Below are 19232 nucleotides of genomic sequence, written 5' to 3'. Positions count from 1 at the left end.
TACAGAGTCAGTCGAATGTAAATGACAGTGTTCTCACAGCAATAAACGTTGTGAAAAGTATGTCGAAGAAAACACGGTTTACAGTAAAAAAAAAACAAAAGAGACTAACGGATTTTATAAAGGTGTTAACGGAGGTATGTCTCTTGTTTCACTACTGTCTTCTAAAATGTTACTATAGTAAGGGTTATAATTAAAGTGATGCCGTAAAATAGAGTTAGTTTGTTTGTACATTTTTAAGTACTGTAAAAAAATATGTATTCAGTATAAGCCCATAGATACATAAGATTCAATTATGTGCAATACTTGCTCAAAAACGGTATTCTCTATATCTCTAAATTTCGATAACTCGAAATAAAATTTAGCTCCCTTGGTGATTCGAGATATCGAGGTTCCACTCTACCTCCAGTGCGTGTCTGTCACGTTGGGTCGACAATGTGCGCGGTGTTTGCATTGTATATTCAATTTTTATTAAGTACACAATCTGATTCCCATGATTTCGAAGACCAAATAATTGCAATACTATTTCGTAAAAATCTTTCGGAAAGGCGTTATTTAAAGAAAGGAAAGACCCCTGGAGAATTTATTCTTAAGGACGGATTTTCTACTGACAAATTCAAGAACTATCCTGGAATTTTCCGGGAAACAAAACTTTTCACTCCAAGCACGTCGTAGTCTCTAGTGAAACCTGAGGCATGAACACAGACCTTCACAGCAGTGTTGCCAACCGTACGATCTGGATCGTACATGCATGATATTTTGATGCCGTGTACTACCCTACGATCCAACCCGCGGATCGTACGCCTATTGTACGATCCTAGGACGTATCGTAAATTTTGTCTGATTTTCCTCTTCAAAATGCGTAGATTTTTGTTCCTTCTTTCATTCGTGCTGGTTATGTTCTGCTATAGATGACAAGTTGGAAAGAGAGAGAAGGGCTTTTCTCAAAGGGAAATTTACCAAGGTCGAGTTCTTTCCTTTCTGAGTTATTTCACGGCCTCGCACCTGTACTGTAATCAATAGATCATAGCAGTGGCGGTTGGTGCATGAAGGGCTTTTGGGCGCCGCCCCACAGCTTTTCCAGAAACACTTAACATAATTTCACTTTGTAAATGATTGCATAAACAGATGGACAAATGTAGCGAAGTCGAACTTATGGTAGTGTGCTATTCAGTTATCCAATGATAAATTATTTTCCCTGTAAATATTTCGCTTTTCTATTTTCAAATATATGGCAAAGGCTGTCAGACGTGGCTATTGTCCAGTAAGCACTATGTTTTCTCTTTAGTCTTGAGGCGGTCGGGCTCTGGCAGGAGAGCCCTGGGTAGGTCCCAAGAGTTAGCAAGTGTGCGGGGTGCGGGAGGAGCCTGGAAGGACGATACGAGCTTGTCAGGGGAAGGAAGAGTGCAGTGTGTGGTCTGTCCGGCAGAGCCCGCAGCAGCATCGCTAACCACTTTATGATGTTTTTAGGCTTTTCCCTCTCCTTCTTACATTATCTGTTATTAGAGATTAATTCCAAAATATTGAATTTCATTACACTGATAATTTAAGCAATTCATTTATGTAAAGAAGCTAAAAAAATGTAACCATAAGGTGACGGCACTATTTGTAGGTTGGTCAATTGTTAAATACATCTTTATGCTTTGAGATTTGTGCAAGGCGAGATAATTTGGGCGTACACTCTTTATTTATTTTCGTCGTTTGTGATCAGTGAAACAGTGCAATGCCAAAGTAATCATGATTGCAGTAGCTGTTCGCTTGTTCATGTGTGTGTAAATGTCATTGTAGTGTAGTTAATTAACTATTTAGTGTTGTAGTGCAAGAAGCAGATTTCTATTCAGTTAGTGCCATCGGGTTATTATTATTATTATTATTGTTATTATTATTATTATTATTATTATTATTATTATTATTATTATTATTATTAATAATGTAAAATACCGTGATGCTGGTCATTGAAAAGTGGAACGATTGGGAGGGGGAAGAGATGGTGGCACAGTCCTGCCAGAGTAACATGCCACGAACCGCCATTGGATCATAGCATTCACATTCAGCAGATGACTCGAGGAAATTACCCTTTGTCAACGTCAATGATGATAGATGAATGATGGGCTAAGTTGCATGAGGTGAAAAACACGTTTGGTGAATGTGAGTTTCCCGCTCTTCGTATTCTCTGTTCTGTCACTTCCTCACTCGAATGCTGATCGTGAAAGAATATTCAGCAAAATTAATATCATTAAAGTCAAACACAGGAATAGGCTAATTACTTCTACGGTGAATGGATGCTTGCTGGCCAGACAGTGTGTTCGAATGTGTGTGTAAGGATTGCAAGCCTTCAGAGAACATGTTCAGAAGGATAACGAAAGCACAGCAAGCTCAAGTACTGGCACTTCAGAATCTTCTGCTGTGATTGTGCCTAGAGTTTCCATAGAAGATCATCGTGATGGCGATGATAATGACGATTTCCAGCTATGAGGTACGGCACTTCAGTGACTTTATGTCTACTTCTTTACAAATTACCCAATTCTGAGTACCGGTAATCTAAATAAAATTTATTTTCATATCCTTGATACTGAATCTGACATACTAGTACTATGAATTACACATATTTCCCATCCTAACCGGATTAAATATGGAGATGCGGCAGTGAGATACCTAACTATCGTGTTATATGTAATTCGCGGAACGTACAGTTTTACATGCGGCACTCGACTTTTCGGATATCTCATATTAACCAAGAATCGAACCAGTCAGTCTCCTGAGAAGCAAGCTGCTGAGTAAGTGAGCTGAAAAAACGAAATAAAATGGCGTATGGCTTTTAGTGTCGGGAGTGTCCGAGGATATGTTCGGCTCGCCAGGTGCAGGTCTTTTGATTTGACTCCCTTAGGCGACCTGCGCGTCGTGATGAGAATGAAATGATGACGAGGACGACTCATACACCCAGCCTCCGTTGCAGCGAAATTAACTATTAATGGTTAAAAGTCCCGACCCTGCCGGGAATCGAACCCGGGACCTTGTGACCAAAGGCCAGCACGCTAACCATTTACCCATGGTGCCCGAAGTAAGTGAGGTATTTCCTCTGTAAAGAGAGTTATAGCGAATATTTCCATGGCTATTTAAGTGTACGACCCTCTCTTGAAAAAAATACTATCCTTTTTGGGTTATTGTACGATCCTGACCATGTTAGAGGTTGTGAACGGTGCTTCGCAGCCACGAACGCGCTGACACTGAGTCACTTCACCCTGCATCGTTAACATAACTTCTAGGGGGGGTTTTATAGGCCGGGCCCCTAATGTTTATGCAAATCTTAAAGAAGGACTAAGAATACACTTGTTATTCCTTTCAGGAAGTTTGCATTCTAACAACATATTATCTTTTTAAGACGATAGCCGATTTTTGCTCCGGGAGGTTGCCGAATAAGTCGACAGGGCTAACCTGGAATATTGCGCTTTGCTATACATAAATTGGCTGGCGAGATTGGAAGATAGGACTCAGTGGCGAGGAGTAGCCGCATGGGCCATACAGGGGCCTTGCATAACGACCAGTCTCCTCCGTTGAATAACAGGATATCGCTGTAAACAACAACCTACATTTATAGGTCGATGATGTCCTCAGTAAGATTTTCCACGAACGGTCTGCTAATGAACTGAAAGCATTCCTCTGGTAATGAGGTCTCACCCCCTGGTGTCGTAACCCAGGTTTCTGAGAAGGCTGCTGACACTCCCTCCCGAGAAAGGACAAGAGAAAGAATTCCATGACACTGCGGTGGATGTATGTGAATCAGTGGGGTAAATCTTCCATTTCCGGCTCACGTGGGCACAACATGAGGTAGGCGTCTTCTGTTTCATTGAACAGAAACCTTCTCTTTACAGACCATGAAAACTGAAGGATGAGTGTTCTATCTTGCGATAATCAATCCCATAATCGTATGGTTCAGTCAAAAGAGCGCCGTCCTCTGAGTCCAAGTTCAGCTTGCATTCGGGAAATACTGGGTTCGAACCGCACTTTCGGCAGCTCTGAAGATAGCTTTCCGTGGTTTCCCATTTTCACACCAGGCAAATTCTGCATCTGTGCTTTAATTAAGGCCACGTTCGCTTCGTTCCAACTGAAGGCCCTTTCCTGTCTCATCGTCGCCACAAGACCAATCTGTGTGGTAGCTGCAGTCGCTTAAGTGCGGCCAGTGTCCAGTGTTCGGGAGATAGTAGGTTCGAACCCCACTGTCGGCAGCCCTGAAAATGGTTTTCCGTGGTTTCCCATTTTCACACCAGGCAAATGCTGGGGCTGTACCTTAATTAAGGCCACGGCCGTTTCCTTCCAACTCCTAGCCCTTTCCTGTCCCATCGTCGCCATAAGACCTGTCTGTGTCGGTGCGACGTTAAGCAACTAGAAAAAAAAAAAAAATTGTGAGGGTGCGGCGTGAAGCAATTTGTAGTGAGTTCAAACCGACCTCAGTCCGGTGGTATTTGAAGGTGTCAGCCTCATGCCAGTAGATTTAAAGGCACAAGAAAAACTCCTCCGGGACAAAATTCTGGCATCTCGGCGTCTCAAGAAACCATCGAAAATAGTGTGGCGCAGGATATGTTATTGGTCTATCTGGAATTAGCGTCATCAACTTCCCGACATCGTGGTAACCACTGTATACTAGGTCAGTGACGTCATCTTCTACTGTGCGCTTTCTTCTTGTAAGTAAAAGCTTGAGAAAATCTCGTATCTAGTGAAGCCCGTTCTTCTCAGTCCAGACTTAGAATTAAAGAATTAAAAACGAACACGGGCCTTGGAATAAGAGGGAGGCACACTACCTCTACACCACATGGCTTATAATAATAACAACAATAATAATAATAATAATAATAATAATAATAATAATAATAATAATAATAATAATACCGGGAGGTACACCTCTACGCCGCGCATTCAAAATTAGCGCCTAAAAACTCCTCTATTGGTGAAACAGTGAAACTGAAACTACACCAACTTAGAACTTTACTCAGAAGATGTCACCACTAAAATCTGATGTAATTTTGTTATTGTGAAGTTTCCTGAACTGTGTGAATTTCTACTTGTTTTGTATTCCATTCATCAAGAAGTTTGGATATTCTCCCATAGATGACACTACCAAAAAACTATTATGCACCCTGGTGGGATGTATAAGAACTTACAATTCAAAGAAGTTTTGTATTCATGAGTTTTTTTACTGATTGATGTTCATTTTTTTGGGTTGGCAGTATTTCCCTTTTATTTCCGCCGGTTTTGAATCTAGCCAATCCCTAATTTCCGTAACTAATTTTCTACCAATCACGGTCTTCTTCTTCTTCTTCTTCTTCGATTTTGAGTGTAACTTTAAATTGACCAATAAACACGAGAGGGTGTGGCTAGTTTAATCTTGAATGGTCTCGAAGTTTCCCCAAGGGTTTATAAACTGCGGATTTTCACGTTTCTTGGCCATTTGATCGTCATCTTACAGAATGTGTGTCAAAGCAGGAGGCGGGCGGCCTCTTTCATCAGGTAGCAGTACATCGACAAGGTAATGGCCACATAACACCTTTATTTCTTGCTGGCTCCGCAGTTTAACCCGAGAGAAAGGTCCGAAATCGTTAACCATGTAACCTTCTTTTCTAAAAATGTAACTTTCTGCCGGCTAATGTAATAACTTCATAAAATCTTTAACTGTAAAATGGGGGATAGAGAGTGATGTACCCTCTCGAGCTTCCCTTCATCTTGGTTTGTGGTGACTACGTTTTGTAACTGGTTTTCTTCCTTTCCGTAATGTTTTAATTTATTCTTATACGAGTCACCTCCATAGTTTGGGAATAGCCCCTGTTTCATCGGCTAGTGCTCTTTGGGTTTTAAGTGTCCATATCTAGGAGTGCAAGTATACGCCTCCATTCAGTTTGTTGTTTGGGCCATTTATTTAACCGTTATTCCTTTTACATGAAGGCCCAGTAGGTTGGGTATTAAATACCCCTGTATAATCATTTTCCTATTGTAAGTTGTGCCTTCAGAGGCCAGGATTTGTAAGTTGAGGTTGCTTCGAGTAGGCTTGGAAAACTGTTAGCTCTTTTGCAAAAATTTTTGTAAGATTAATGAATGCCTCCTGAAGGCTAGATGTTGTAATTTTGGGAGCAAGCGCTCTTTGAATTAGGGATTTCTGTTCTTGCACAATTTGTGCTCTTTTGTAAATTTGAGCTAGGAGCTCAGGAAAAGTAAAGTGAGGGCTTGAAGCCCACGACCTATTTATACCACCAACCTTGTCTTTCCTAGACTTGTTTAATGATTGCTATTTGTACCTGTAAAATGGTTAAATTTTGTGTTTTGAAAATATAACCTTCAGTTTACGTTTTAAATTCAATTCTTGACATTGTAGTTAAACCCATTCGGCCCGGCAACTTCTTTCACCTCTGCGTTCCACAAGAAACCCAGGAACAACAACAACAACAACAACAATAACAATAATAGTAATAGTAATAATAATAATCAGTCAACTTTTAATCACCAAATATGGAAATATCGCTCAAGTAGACAAATTTAACTCTCTAAGTAAACTTACTGAACCAGCAGCGCTAAATCAGCACGCTAACAAAGAAATAATTGCAAAACTTCAAAGAGCATACAAAATTACTTGGAACAGATAGGCCCTACAATAAAAGAACTACAGTCGAACCTCGATATCTCGAAACTCCATTACTCGAATTTTCTGTATCTCGAAGTAACTTAAATTTCCCGGCCGTTTGACCTATTCTTCACGTGTATTTATTTCTCTATTACTCGAAATTCGGTTACACGAACTTTTCGATTTCTCGAAGCAAACATTTCTTCCCTTGAAGCAACAACTTGTGTGTAACTCGAATTTTGTGCAATATTAACTGTGTAAGTTTGTGAGGAACAGTTAACAAGTAAAGGTTTACTCTGATGCTGGGAGCTAACATGACGGGAACAGGAAAACTAAAACTTCTAATGATCGGAAAATCGGCGAAGTCTCGCTGTTTTTCGGATGTGAATTTATCGGCCACGCACAAAAGCAACCCTGGAAGTCACGGATGACAAGCTCCATTTACGAATCTTGGCTGCGTGGTATTGACGAGAAGTTTCAACGTGAAGGGAGGAAAGGTTAACAGTAACAAACAGAAGAGACTAACGGATTTTTCCAAAGGTTTTAACCAAGGTATGTTTCTTGTTTCGCTGCTGTATGAACTGTACTTCTAAAAAGTTGCTATAATAAGAGTTATAATTAAAGTGATGCCGTAAAATAGAGTTTGTATACCTTAAAATACTGTTAAAAATAATGTATTCATGTGCTTTACATGCTCAAAAACGGTATCTTCTATATCTAGAAATTTCAAAAACTCGAAATAAAATTTAGCTCCATAGGTAATTCAAGATTTCGAGGTTGCACTGTATATCAAAAAGATAAAATTACGACATTAAAACAGAAAGAAACACGTTATGCATCTGGAACTATTAAATTAGTAGCAAATCTCGAATAAAGATGATCGAAAAACGAAAAAAGAAAAACCCTCAGGATAATCTTAGGACAGAAATGCGAAAATGGAATTCGGATGAAAACGAAATCCCATGAAATCTATCGAGTTACAGAAAAAATCACAGATACAATCAGGAAACGGCGATTACAATGTTATGGTCACAAAACAGGCTCACAAACTTAGCCTTGTACGTATGTTTAGTCCTCAGCCCGAAGGCTGGTTGGGTCCTCAACAGCTCCGCCATCAGCTGTCATAGATGGCCTAGGCATCACTGAAGAGGTGTACTAGGGAAATGAGGAGTGAGGTATTTCCCGTTGCTTTCCTCTCCGAGCCAGAAGTTGCTATTACATATCAGTCTGCCAAGCCCACTGAAATGCATGCACCAACCGACCCAGCAGGGACTGACTGCAGAAGGAATGGCATTACTAGCATCACTCATACCTCAGTCACTTTCATTTTGTCAAAGCCAAAGATAAAACTGAGACAGTAAAAAGATTGCTCTAGTCCATACCAGAAGACATAGTGCACTGTCCCGCCAGCAAAGCCTTATCAACGAAAAATCACATTAATTGCCTAAACGAATTTACTGAAGACCTAAATGAAGAAACCATTCAAGGTAGAATAAAATTCAGAATCTTAATTCACAAACACAAATTGTCTGTAAAGCCCACCGACTAAATACAGGACGGACTAAACAATGTAAAAAGGAACACGGCGAGAGGATGAAGAGATATTCGGAAGAGAAGAAGAAAAAACAAAGTAAGTGCTAATAAGTTCAAACACGCTCCTTAGTTGGAAATAATAATAATAATAATAATAATAATAATAATAATAATAATAATAATAATAATAATAATAATAATACAGCAGGAACAGATGAAATTAGACCTGAAATGGTGAAGTATGGTGGGAAGACAGGGATGAAATGACTTCATGGAGTAGTAATATTAGCACGGAGTGTTGGTAAGGTACCTTCAGATTGGACAAAAGCAGTAATTGCACCTATCTGTAAGCAAGGGAACAGGAAGGATTGCAACAACTATCGATGTATCTCATTGATTAGTATACCAGACAAAGTATTCACTGGTATCTTGGAAGGGAAGGTTCGATCAGAAGTTGAGAGGAAGTTGGATGAAAACCAGTGTGGTTTCAGACCACAGAGGGGCTGTCAGGATCAGATTTTCAGTATGCGCCAGGTAATTGAAACATGCTACGAGATGAATAGACAGTTGTGTTTATGTTTCGTAGATCTAGAGAAAGCATATGACCGGGTACCGAGAGAAAATATGTTCTCCATACTGGGGGACTATGAAATCAAAGGTAGATTGTTACAATCAATCAAAGGTATTTATGTTGACAATTGGGCTTCAGTGAGAATTGATGGTAGAATGAGTTCTTGGTTCAGGGTACTTACAGGGGTTAAATGCCTTTGTGAAAGGTATAACATGGCAGGGAGGGATTCAGTTAGGTGGAAATGTAATAAGGAGTTTGGCCTATGCTGACGACTTGGTCTTAATGACAGACTGTGCCGAAAGCCTACAGTCTAATATATTGCAACTTGAAAATAGGTGCAGTGATTATGTTATGAAAATTAGCCTTTCGAAGACAAAATTGATATTAGTAGGTAAGAAATTCAACAGAATTGAATGTCAGCTAGGTGATACAAAGCTGGAACAGGTAGATAACTTCAAGTATTTAGGTTGTGTATTCTCCCAGGATGGTAATATAGTAAGTGAGATTGAATCAAGGTGCAGTAAAGCTAATGCAGTGAGCTCGCAGTTGCGATCAACAGTATTCTGTAAGAAGATGTCAGCTCCCGGACGAAACTATCTTTACATCGGTCTGTTTTCAGACCAACTTTGCTTTACGGGAGGGAAAGCTGGGTGGACTCAGGATATCTTATTCGTAAGTTAGAAGTAACAGACATGAAAGTAGCGAGAATTATTGCTTGTACGAACAGGTGGGTACAATGGCAGGAGGGTTCTCGGAATGAGGAGATAAAGGCTAAGTTAGGAATGAACTCGATGGGTGAAGCTGTACGCATAAACCGGCTTCGGTGGTGGGGTCATGTAAGGCGAATGGAGGAAGAAGGAAGAGAATAGTGGACTCTAGAGTAGAGTAAAGTAGAGAGAGACCAAGACGACGATGGTTAGACTCAGTTTCTAACGATTTAAAGATAAGAGTTATAGAACTAAATGAGGCCGCAGCACTAGTTGCAAATAGAGGATTGTGGCGACGTTTAGTAAATTCACAGAGGCTTGCAAGACTGAACGCTGAAAGGCATAACGGTCTATAATGATGATGTATGTATGTTATGTAATAATAATAATAATAATAATAATAATAATAATAATAATAATCATCATCATCGAATAAGTATTATATTTTCTAGGTCATAAGTGTATTTCATTTTCTCACAATTCATTATCCATACCGTTCTTTCAATTTTATTTTATTTTATTTTATTTTTTCGTTTAAACCGGTCTAAAGCTACGTTCAGATTTAGCAACGCCGCCTCGTAAAGCCGACTTGAACTCGCCCACGAAGCGATCTGATTGGCTAAGCTCAACAGCTGATAAAATGATCACGGCGCGGGATATTTATCAGTATGACCAACCCTCTAACGCTCATATACCCGGTTCACACTTTTTGTGACCACCCTGTATTATATTGGGTGGGTCGAAACTTAAAGGTATTTGCATGATACTTTCTTCTAATTCGAAAGCAACATACGTTATTCCACGTTGGAACGCAGCGTAACTTGTTCTCGGTGATTTCCGACATGTGAATACCGGTACCTGGTGCTACGAAAACGCTACGAAGTTTGAACTGCGAATAAGGGGATGAGCTGCTTTACTACTAAGCGGTATGTTCCGAGCTGTGAGCGGAGAGATGAAGTGCAATTACATTAATGGACAAATAGCTTGACTTGAGTTTTTAAGAGTAGAGAAGTGTATAACAAATATATGAACACAAAGTTGCAATTCAAGGCGACAAATTGGGATAAAAGTCCGTTTATAGGAAGAGGAATTAGGAAATTAGGGATAGAAACTGTTCCGGGGTTATCTGCGGAGTTAGCAAGAAGGAATAACGTTATGTAGCCATTATCTTGTAGATGTTCTAGCTGCCGACGAAAGAAGCCGCCCGCCTCCCGCTTAACGCACACACTCAGAAAGATGACAATCAATTGGCCAAGAAACGTGAAAAGCCGCAGTTTATAAACCCTCAGGGAAGGTTCGAGATCATTCAGGACTCAACCCGCCACACCCTCTCAATTTCATTGGTTAAATTCAAAAGTAACACTCAGAATCGAACAAGAAGCCTGTGATAGGTGGAAAATTAATTACAGAAATTATTGATTAGCCAGATTCAAAACTGGTGGAAATAAAAAGGAAATATTGTCAACCCAAAAATAAATGAGCATCAATCAGTTACAAAAACCTAGAAATACAAAACTTCTTTAAATTATAACTTCTTACATTTTGCACCAGGGTGCGTGATCATAGTTTTTGGTAGTGTCATCTGTGGAGAAATGTTCAAACCTCTTGATGTATAGCAAACAAAACTAGGAGAAATTCACTCAGGTTAGGAAACAGCACAATAACAAAATTGCATCATATTTCTGTGGTGACATCTTCTGAGTAAAGTTCTAAGTGGGAGTAGTTTCAGTTTCACTGTTTTACCAATAGAGGAGTTCATTTAGGCGCTGAATTTGAATGCGCGACGTTGGGGTGTACCTCCCAGTACAGACCTCTCCCCTCCCCCAAATGTCCTTCCTGGGGGTGACACAGAAGAATTTTGAGAAAACATTTTCAGTTGAAGAGAAAAAAGTTTTTTGAACGTTGATTTGTAGAAAAAAAAACATTAACTGCAGATTCAGATTGTCCTTGTAGTTGTAGAATGTTAAATACATGTTGATAGATTTGACGGCCAGACCTGCCGCCGCTTGCCGATACCCAGGAGAAGGTCGCCCGGACCCCCCGAGTACTCTCAGATACACCTCTCCCGGTACTATGAGAGGGGTAGTCGTGGTGATGGTCGCCGCAGATTAGAAGTATATGTACAGTCCCCAGATGAATTGGCGGTAGGGGCACCGCACTTCAGCCTTTGCCGGGAAGATGCACTCCGGCGCGCCGTTCACCGGGAGTCTTCACGGGAGTGGAGTGGGCCCTTACCCCACTGCATTTGCAGTACGGCGGCGAACGGCTGAGGGGGCACTGAAACAGTAAGATCTCGGCGACAGAGAAGTGTTGTTGCAGACTTGAGAGTACGATCTTTAATGGTGATGCAGAGGGGCGGGCGGCGTGGAAAGTTCTTGTGTGCCAATAGTGCGGAGATGCAGGAGACGGGGGCTTGGTAATGGCCACCAAGGAATAGACAGCAGGAAAACCAGAGGGGAAGATCGTACATACAGATCATATATATAACTAAATAAAATAATTTGGGGCAGAAGGCCTCCAAAACAGTATAACCTTCAAACTCCTGCTAAAATTTTAATGGCAAAAAAGGTACTTCAATCATACAGGTTTCACTTGAGAGAGGTGCACTCTAAAGATCCTCTCTGTGGCTGGATTGATCACTAATAGTGTAACTGGCGTCAAAAAATCCAATATAATGCATGGCCCATGAAATCTGGGGGCAAGCTTGCCCGTGGGAACAAAGTTTCTAACCATGACTTGATCTCCGTCCACGATCATATCTTTCCCTAACCTTTTCATGGGACACTTTAAGATTGGCCTTAGCCTTCTTCCATAGATCTCTAATATTATCGGGATCTATTGTCTCTGGTAATACATCATTAAGTGACCAAAGGTTAGAGAGCGGCGTGTTAGGAACAAATTTAAACATCAGAGAAGCAGGTGTGAACTTGTGAGATTCATGAACCGCCGAATTTAAAGCAAAGGCCAACCAATGCAGGGACGTATCCCACCTGGAATGATCATCATGATGAAATGCGATGAGAGCCGATCTAAGATTACATTGATCCGCTCAGCCAGAGATGTACTTACCCGTACCCCGATTTTAAAAAGACTCCTACCTTCTCAGTGGTTCCTCGAGTTACAAAGACAGTAAAACATGGTGAAACATATCTATTAGGTCATCCCACAGACGGGTTGGATCCTCAATTAGCATAACCAAAGTTTATGCGATTTTAAGGAAATCACAAAATCCAGTGATGACGCAAAAATGAGGCATACTAGGCAAGGTGAGGAGTGGGGTAGTTTGCCATTGCTTTCCTCACTGGCCAGAAAGTGCCATTGCAGCACGATCAGCCGTGTGAGTAGCGCCTTTCGTAACATCCAGATCAAGCGCCGCTTCATAATACGATCTGCAGAGCTGCAGAACCATCAGAATGAAGGATATAATATACAGTGATTACCGATCCCATCCTTCATATTGTGCGTCGTTATCGAGCCAAACATAGACACCCTACTTCTGGGGTCCCCCAAGGCTCTTTACTGGGCCCTCTTTTCTTTGCCTGTTCATAAATGATATAACATTTACACAACACAGTAATTGCCTTCTCTATCCTGACGATCTAAAGATCTTTAAGGTGATGAATAGTGAGTTGGACTGTAAGTTGCTACACTCCGACTTAAACCTCCTAAGTAACTGGTGTAAAAAGTGGCTACTTGGTTTGAATACTTCAAAAATGCAATGCAATTACATTTTCACGTAAATTGGAACCAGTAAATTACCTCTCCGTCGGTAGATGCAGAGTGGGTCTCGGTCCATAAGTGGCCACGGCTGCTCCGTGGTCCAACAGGTCTGAATTCTGGCCACCCAACCGAGCAGAGGAGGGGTGGCCACGACTCTATCGTGGCTCTACGCCTCTGCATTGGGGAGATGGGAGAGGACTGGACCTCACGGCTGGCCCCAACCGTCGACTATCCTGAGAAAGGTTGTCTGTGGTATTCTCCTGCACTAAGGCGAATGCCGGGGCAGTTCCTGGTATAGACCACGGCCGCCAACCCACTCATCTTCTCCGAGCATCTCCTTCACCGTAACAAGTCTCCCGGCCTGAGAGACGGCGTCACCGTCTAAGAGGCCCGCCTCCCCCTTCAGGGGAGGAATGAAAACATGTTAGTAGTAGCCTTACCATTCATGCAATTCTCAAGTAGCTCGTGTGAATGAAACAAACCATCTTGGTGTGACACTTTCAAACTGTTACGGTCTTTCTTTCGAGGAACTTTTAGACAAGAATTTTAAGAAAGAGTTTAAAAGTAGTGATGGGATAATCGAGCAACCTCCATCCGATTATTAAAATAATAGAATAATTAATCGAATTAAATAATCGAATGAGTTTCAAATATCATTCAGTTGTAGTGATGGCATAACTGAATATTTTTAATATTCGTATAACCTCCATCCGATTATTTAGATAATCGAATAAATGATCGGATGAGTTTCAAATAACATTCAGTTGTGTCGGATGCGTCAGGAATCAATTTATCGATGTAAGTATGTCGGATGGATAATCGATTGAAATAAGCGAATAGATGAACTCTTATGAAAAATAGAAATACGCCTTTTTCCAAACGTATCCTCAAATGTTGAAACTAAATGAGTGAATTAACTGTCTTAATAACATCACTTTAAAATCGATTCATCTTCTTCTTCTTTCCGAATTTAGCCGCCTATGGACCGCATTGAACCTAACGCTTTCTCTTCTTCTTCTTCTCCCAGAACCTCTTCATCCTTTCACTTCTAATCTTCTTTTCTTTCTCAGATATGACCAATTTCGGTCTACATTTTGGTGGTTTCTCCTGGAATGTCTTAATGCTGTCCACTCGGCTTCTAAATTCTTTTCTGTTGTGAATCATATCCATTGTAAGTCCATTTCCTATTGCATCTCTTTTTGCCTCTTCTACCCACTTCGTCGAAGCTTTCAGTTTAGTGATGTAGCCTACTTGAATATTTTCTTAGTTAGCCGCTTCTTATCCATTCTTTCTAGATGCCCAGAGAATTTTAGCCTTCGCTTTCGCATGGTAACAGTGATTTTTTTCTGTGTATTTGTAGAGATCATCATTTTTTCCATTCCTCTACTCCCCATCAGCATTTTTCCATGGTCCTAAAATTTTCCTTAAGATTCTCCTCTCCTTTTTTTTTTCAAGATATTGAAGCTCACCCTTTTTTATTCATTGTCAGGCTCTCTGAAGCGTAGAGACCCTCAAGCTTTTCCACTGTGCTGTATTGTCTAAATTTCGCCTTGTAAGACATTGCTCTTTTCTTGTATCTGTTCTGGGTTAACCTGTAAGCTAATTCTATACTGCTAATAATAAGAGATGGCTTGTGACATTTCGTAGAGGGAGGTCCGTTTACTTGCTGCCGAGGCGGGATAAAGGGAGTGGCTGTGTGGTTGCCATGGAAACGAGGGTGGGGCGACTGCGGTTGTCATGGAGATAAAACCTCTGGGAGGCTCGTCTTGCTGGGAGTTGCCAAACCTGTCACTGTCACTGATAAGACCTGATTGTTTGTATAAGAGTGATCGCAAATGGGACGACACCGCGTGGCCAGGTAGTCTACAAGAGATCACAGTGGTCAGATTGAAGGAGGAAACAAGTGAGCCGGAAGCGAGGGGTAAGAGTATGTAGAAAGGAATGCTGGAATGTGGCAACATCGTGAAATGGCACGTGCAGTGCTCCTCCCTCCAACCTTACCTGTCAGACGCCAACTTTAGTTAAGTCTAGTATAGTCTTCTAATTCTTGCCCTATTCACCTCTTTATCCAATCCGTTACGTTCTATCCATTCCCATAGATATTTACATTTCTCACTTCTTTTTACAGTCCCATGCTTCACTTCTAAGTGTATCTCCCCTTGATGTCCATATTACATGTATTGCGACTTCTCATATGAGACTTTGAGACCCGTTTTCTCAGCGATCTCAAGTAGAGTATTCAGCATAATTTGGGCATTTTCTCGGTTGTGAGTCAAGAGGGCAAGATCATCTGCGAAAGCCAAACATTTAATTTCTAAGTTCTGTTCTTCGATTATTTTGAAAGCATTCACTATTCAATTACTTCATTCATTCTAACGCAGATTCGAATGAATAATGGAAAATAATCGAATAATGGAATAATCGAGTAAAATGAAATAATCGAATAAGCGATTGTTTTGTGTTCGATAATCCCATCACTAGTTTAAAGTACTTGGCTTTCTGAAAAGAAACTGCGCCGAATTAGTTTCTTCTAGAACTCTAATAACTTTGTTTTGCACTCTAATCAGTCCGTCGTTAGAATACTGTTGCGAAGTGTGGCTACCTTCTCAGCAGTCAAAACTTGGAAAGAGTGCAAATAAGGTTCATGAAATGGATCAGCTACAAAGGTTTGGGTATTTTTTTGTCTACGCCCGATTACGAGTCTTTTTGTGAGACTATGAATATGAGGACATTGCACTCGACCGCAGATGTGCCAATGCCCACTGGCGAATGGAGTGGATTGCTCAACATTATTGGAGTTGATACCATTACATGTTCCCCGTCACAATACTAGGCAAAGGTATAGGCTACTGTCCATCTGCCTAAAGTGAGAACTGTGGCTCGGGCTCACTCATGGCTGCTGAGGGCACTAAAATTGCCGAATGAGGAGGGAACTTTTCCACTCACCCCCCGTCTAAAATTAGACGTGCCTTAACGACCTCAAGAATGTAAAGTACCAGTACTCTCTGTAAAATATATAAATATGTATGTAAATGTTGCTAGATATAGTTTAATCATGACTCGGGCCCGGATGTTTATGACTTTAAAGATTTAACGAACTCCTAGCATCACATACAGAAGCACCTTTTTATTTTTCACACATAAATCAATAGACAAAATGAATAACTAAATCTTCTTTCTAAATTTGCTTAGAAATGTTTTTCCCCCTGACTCAGCGCGGGACCCCAACTCTACCGCCTCAAGGGGAGTGTCCTGGAGCTTCAGACTCTGGGTCGGGAGATACAACTGGGGAAGATGACCGGTACCTCCCCCAGGCGGGCTCACCTGCTATGCTGAACAGGGGCCTTGGCGGGGGATGGGAATATTGGAAGGGATAGACAAGGAAGAGGGAAGGAAGCGGCCGTGGCCTTAAGTTAGGTACCTGGAGGAGAAGTGGGAAACCACGGGAAGCCACTTCCAGGACGGCTGAGGTGGGACTCAGATGACCTCCCGAGGCTGAGTGGACCCCGTTCCAGCCCTCGTACCACTTTTCAAATTTTGTGGCAGAGCCGGGAAACGAACCCGGGCCTTCGGGGGTAGCAGCTAATCACACTAACTGATATTCTTAATCATTGTCAATAACGTCGAGAGTATGAGGAAGGACAATTAAATGTAAAAGGATTGGACTCACCGCTCATCAGAGTTCAAATGGATAAAGATCGTACGCCCAACAGGTCCATCTTTACAATTCAGTATTGGGAAGCCAAGAAACGTTCCCCTCCAGTCTACACGTTCTGAGTCATTTAGCTGGCAATTCAAAGAAAACAAAAATAACACACTGTACCATGTGTATCTTCACAGTGTATCAAAGACAGTACTGTGCAAGCCCGGCTAGCTCAGTCGGTAGAGCATGAGACTCTTAATCTCAGGGTCGTGGGTTCGAGCCCCACGTTGGGCGATCATTTTTTGCATACATTCATACACATACATCACCATTATTGACCGTTATGTGTTTCAGCGATCAGTGTGCAAGCCTCTGTGAATTTACTAAACGTCGCCGCAATCGTCTACTGTATTTGCAACTAGTGCTGGGCCTCATTTAGTTCTACACCTCTTATGTTTAAATCATTAGAAACTGAGTCAAAACATCGTCGTCTTGGTCTCCGGCTACTACTCTTACCCTCCATAACAGAGTCCGTTATTCTCCTAGATAACGTATCCTCCTCCATTCGCCTTGCATAACCCCGCCACTGAAAACGGTTTATGCGTATAGCTTCATCCATCGAGTTCATTCCTTAGCCTTAATGTCCTCATTCCGAGTGCCCTCCTGCCATTGTTCTCATCTGGCTATACCAGTACTGATTCTTGCTACTTTCATGTCTGTTACTTCTAACTTATGAATAGGATATCCTGAATCCACCCATCTCTCGCTCCCGTAAAGAAACGTTGATCTGAAAACAGACCGATGTAACGATAGTTTCATCCGGGAGCTGACTTCCTTCTTACAGAATACTGTTGATCGCAACTGCGAGCTCACTGCATTAGCTTTACTACACCTTGATTCAATCTCACTTACTATATTACCATCCTGGGAGAACACACAACCTAAATACTTGAAATTATCTACCTGTCCCAGCTTTGTATCACCAATCTGACATTCAGTTCTGTTGAATTTCTTACCTACTGACATCAATTTAGTCTTCGAGAGGCTAATTTTCATACCATACTCATTGCACCTATTTTCAAGTTCCAAGATATTAGACTGCAGGCTTTCGGCATAATCTGCCATTAAGACCAAGTCGTCAGCATAGGCCAAACTGCTTACTAAAATTCCACTTAACTGAATCCCTCCCTGCCACTTCATATCTTTCAGCAGATGATCCATGTAAACTACGAACAACAAAGCTGAGATATTACAGCCTTGTCTAACCCCTGTAAGTACCCTGAACCAAGAACTCAATCTACCATCAATTCTCACGGCAGCCCAATTGTCGACATAAATGCCTCTGACTGATTTTAATAATCTACCCTTAATCCCACAGCCCCCAGAATGGCAAACATCTTTTCCCTGGGTATCCTGTCATATGCTTTCTCTAGATCTACGAAACATAAACATAAGTGTTTATTCCTCTCGGAGCATTTTCCAGTTACCTGGCACATACTAACAATCTGATCCTGACAGCCCGTCTGTGGTCTGAAACCACACTGGTTTTCATCCGACTTTCTCTCAACCACTGATCGCGTCCTCCCTTCCAAGATGCCAGTGCATATTTTGCCTGGTATACTAATAAATGAGATACCTCGTTAGTTGTTGCAATCCTTCCTGTTGCCTTGCTTACAGATAGACGTACTTACAGATTTGTCCAATCTGAAGGTACCTTACTAACACTTCATGCTAATATTACTCTATGAAGCCCTTGTTGGCTACACTTGTGAACGGTCGGCTGTTGAGAGAGCTCTTGCATTATTGTAGTGATAAAGTAGTTAAAACCTATTGAAATTGTTTTTGTGTGTGTGTGATCCATTTAGTGCTATTTATATAGTGGTGTTTAGTGCTTGTTGGTAGAAATTAGGAGTAGTGATATTTATTTGAATTTTATAACAAGTACTTCAGTTGGTGTTCCGTAGATTACGTTTTCTAGATTAAGTAGGCTAGCTAGGTGTACCTTGTTTCGAATTTAGGTTTAAGAAATACTTTGGGTAATAATATTAACTTTAAACAAGTATTTTGAAATATCTGTAGGTTCGTTGGTATAATACTTACAAGGGCAAATTATCATAAGGAGTTGTAACTCATTGTAACGTCCGCCACAAGTTTTCCGGTATTTCGTATAGACAAATACAGTAGAGACAATACGCGACACTCAGCGAGATATCGAGGGACAGCTATTAGAGCTCTCTCTAGCGGGTAGACCTGAGAACTACTGATTCTGTCATAAAAGCACGTGTATTTGTGTGTAAAGTTTTTGGTGTTATTTATGCGTTTTCAGTGAGTTGACATAATTAATAGTAACGTGTGCCATTACTTGATATCTCCTCTCAGCATGAGGGGAAAGATAGGCCTATGTGCTGTGTTTGGCTGATGTAACTATTAAATTAGAGAAGAATGCGCGTT

At 41.1% G+C, this 19232-nt stretch overlaps 1 non-coding gene across 1 annotated transcript; it reads left to right on the top strand.

Moving 5' to 3' along the window:
• The first annotated feature begins 17002 nt into the window (after positions 1 to 17002).
• On the top strand, positions 17003 to 17075 carry TRNAK-CUU (transfer RNA lysine (anticodon CUU)). The gene has a single exon. It is a non-coding gene; the product is annotated as a tRNA-Lys (tRNA).
• Positions 17076 to 19232: the final 2157 nt, after the last annotated feature.

This window comes from Anabrus simplex, chromosome 3 (genome assembly GCF_040414725.1).
Source record: "Anabrus simplex isolate iqAnaSimp1 chromosome 3, ASM4041472v1, whole genome shotgun sequence".
Lineage (NCBI taxonomy): Eukaryota > Metazoa > Arthropoda > Insecta > Orthoptera > Tettigoniidae > Anabrus > Anabrus simplex.
The sequence above is the reverse complement of the archived record's forward strand: the minus strand, read 5'-3'. Positions and strand labels throughout refer to the sequence as shown.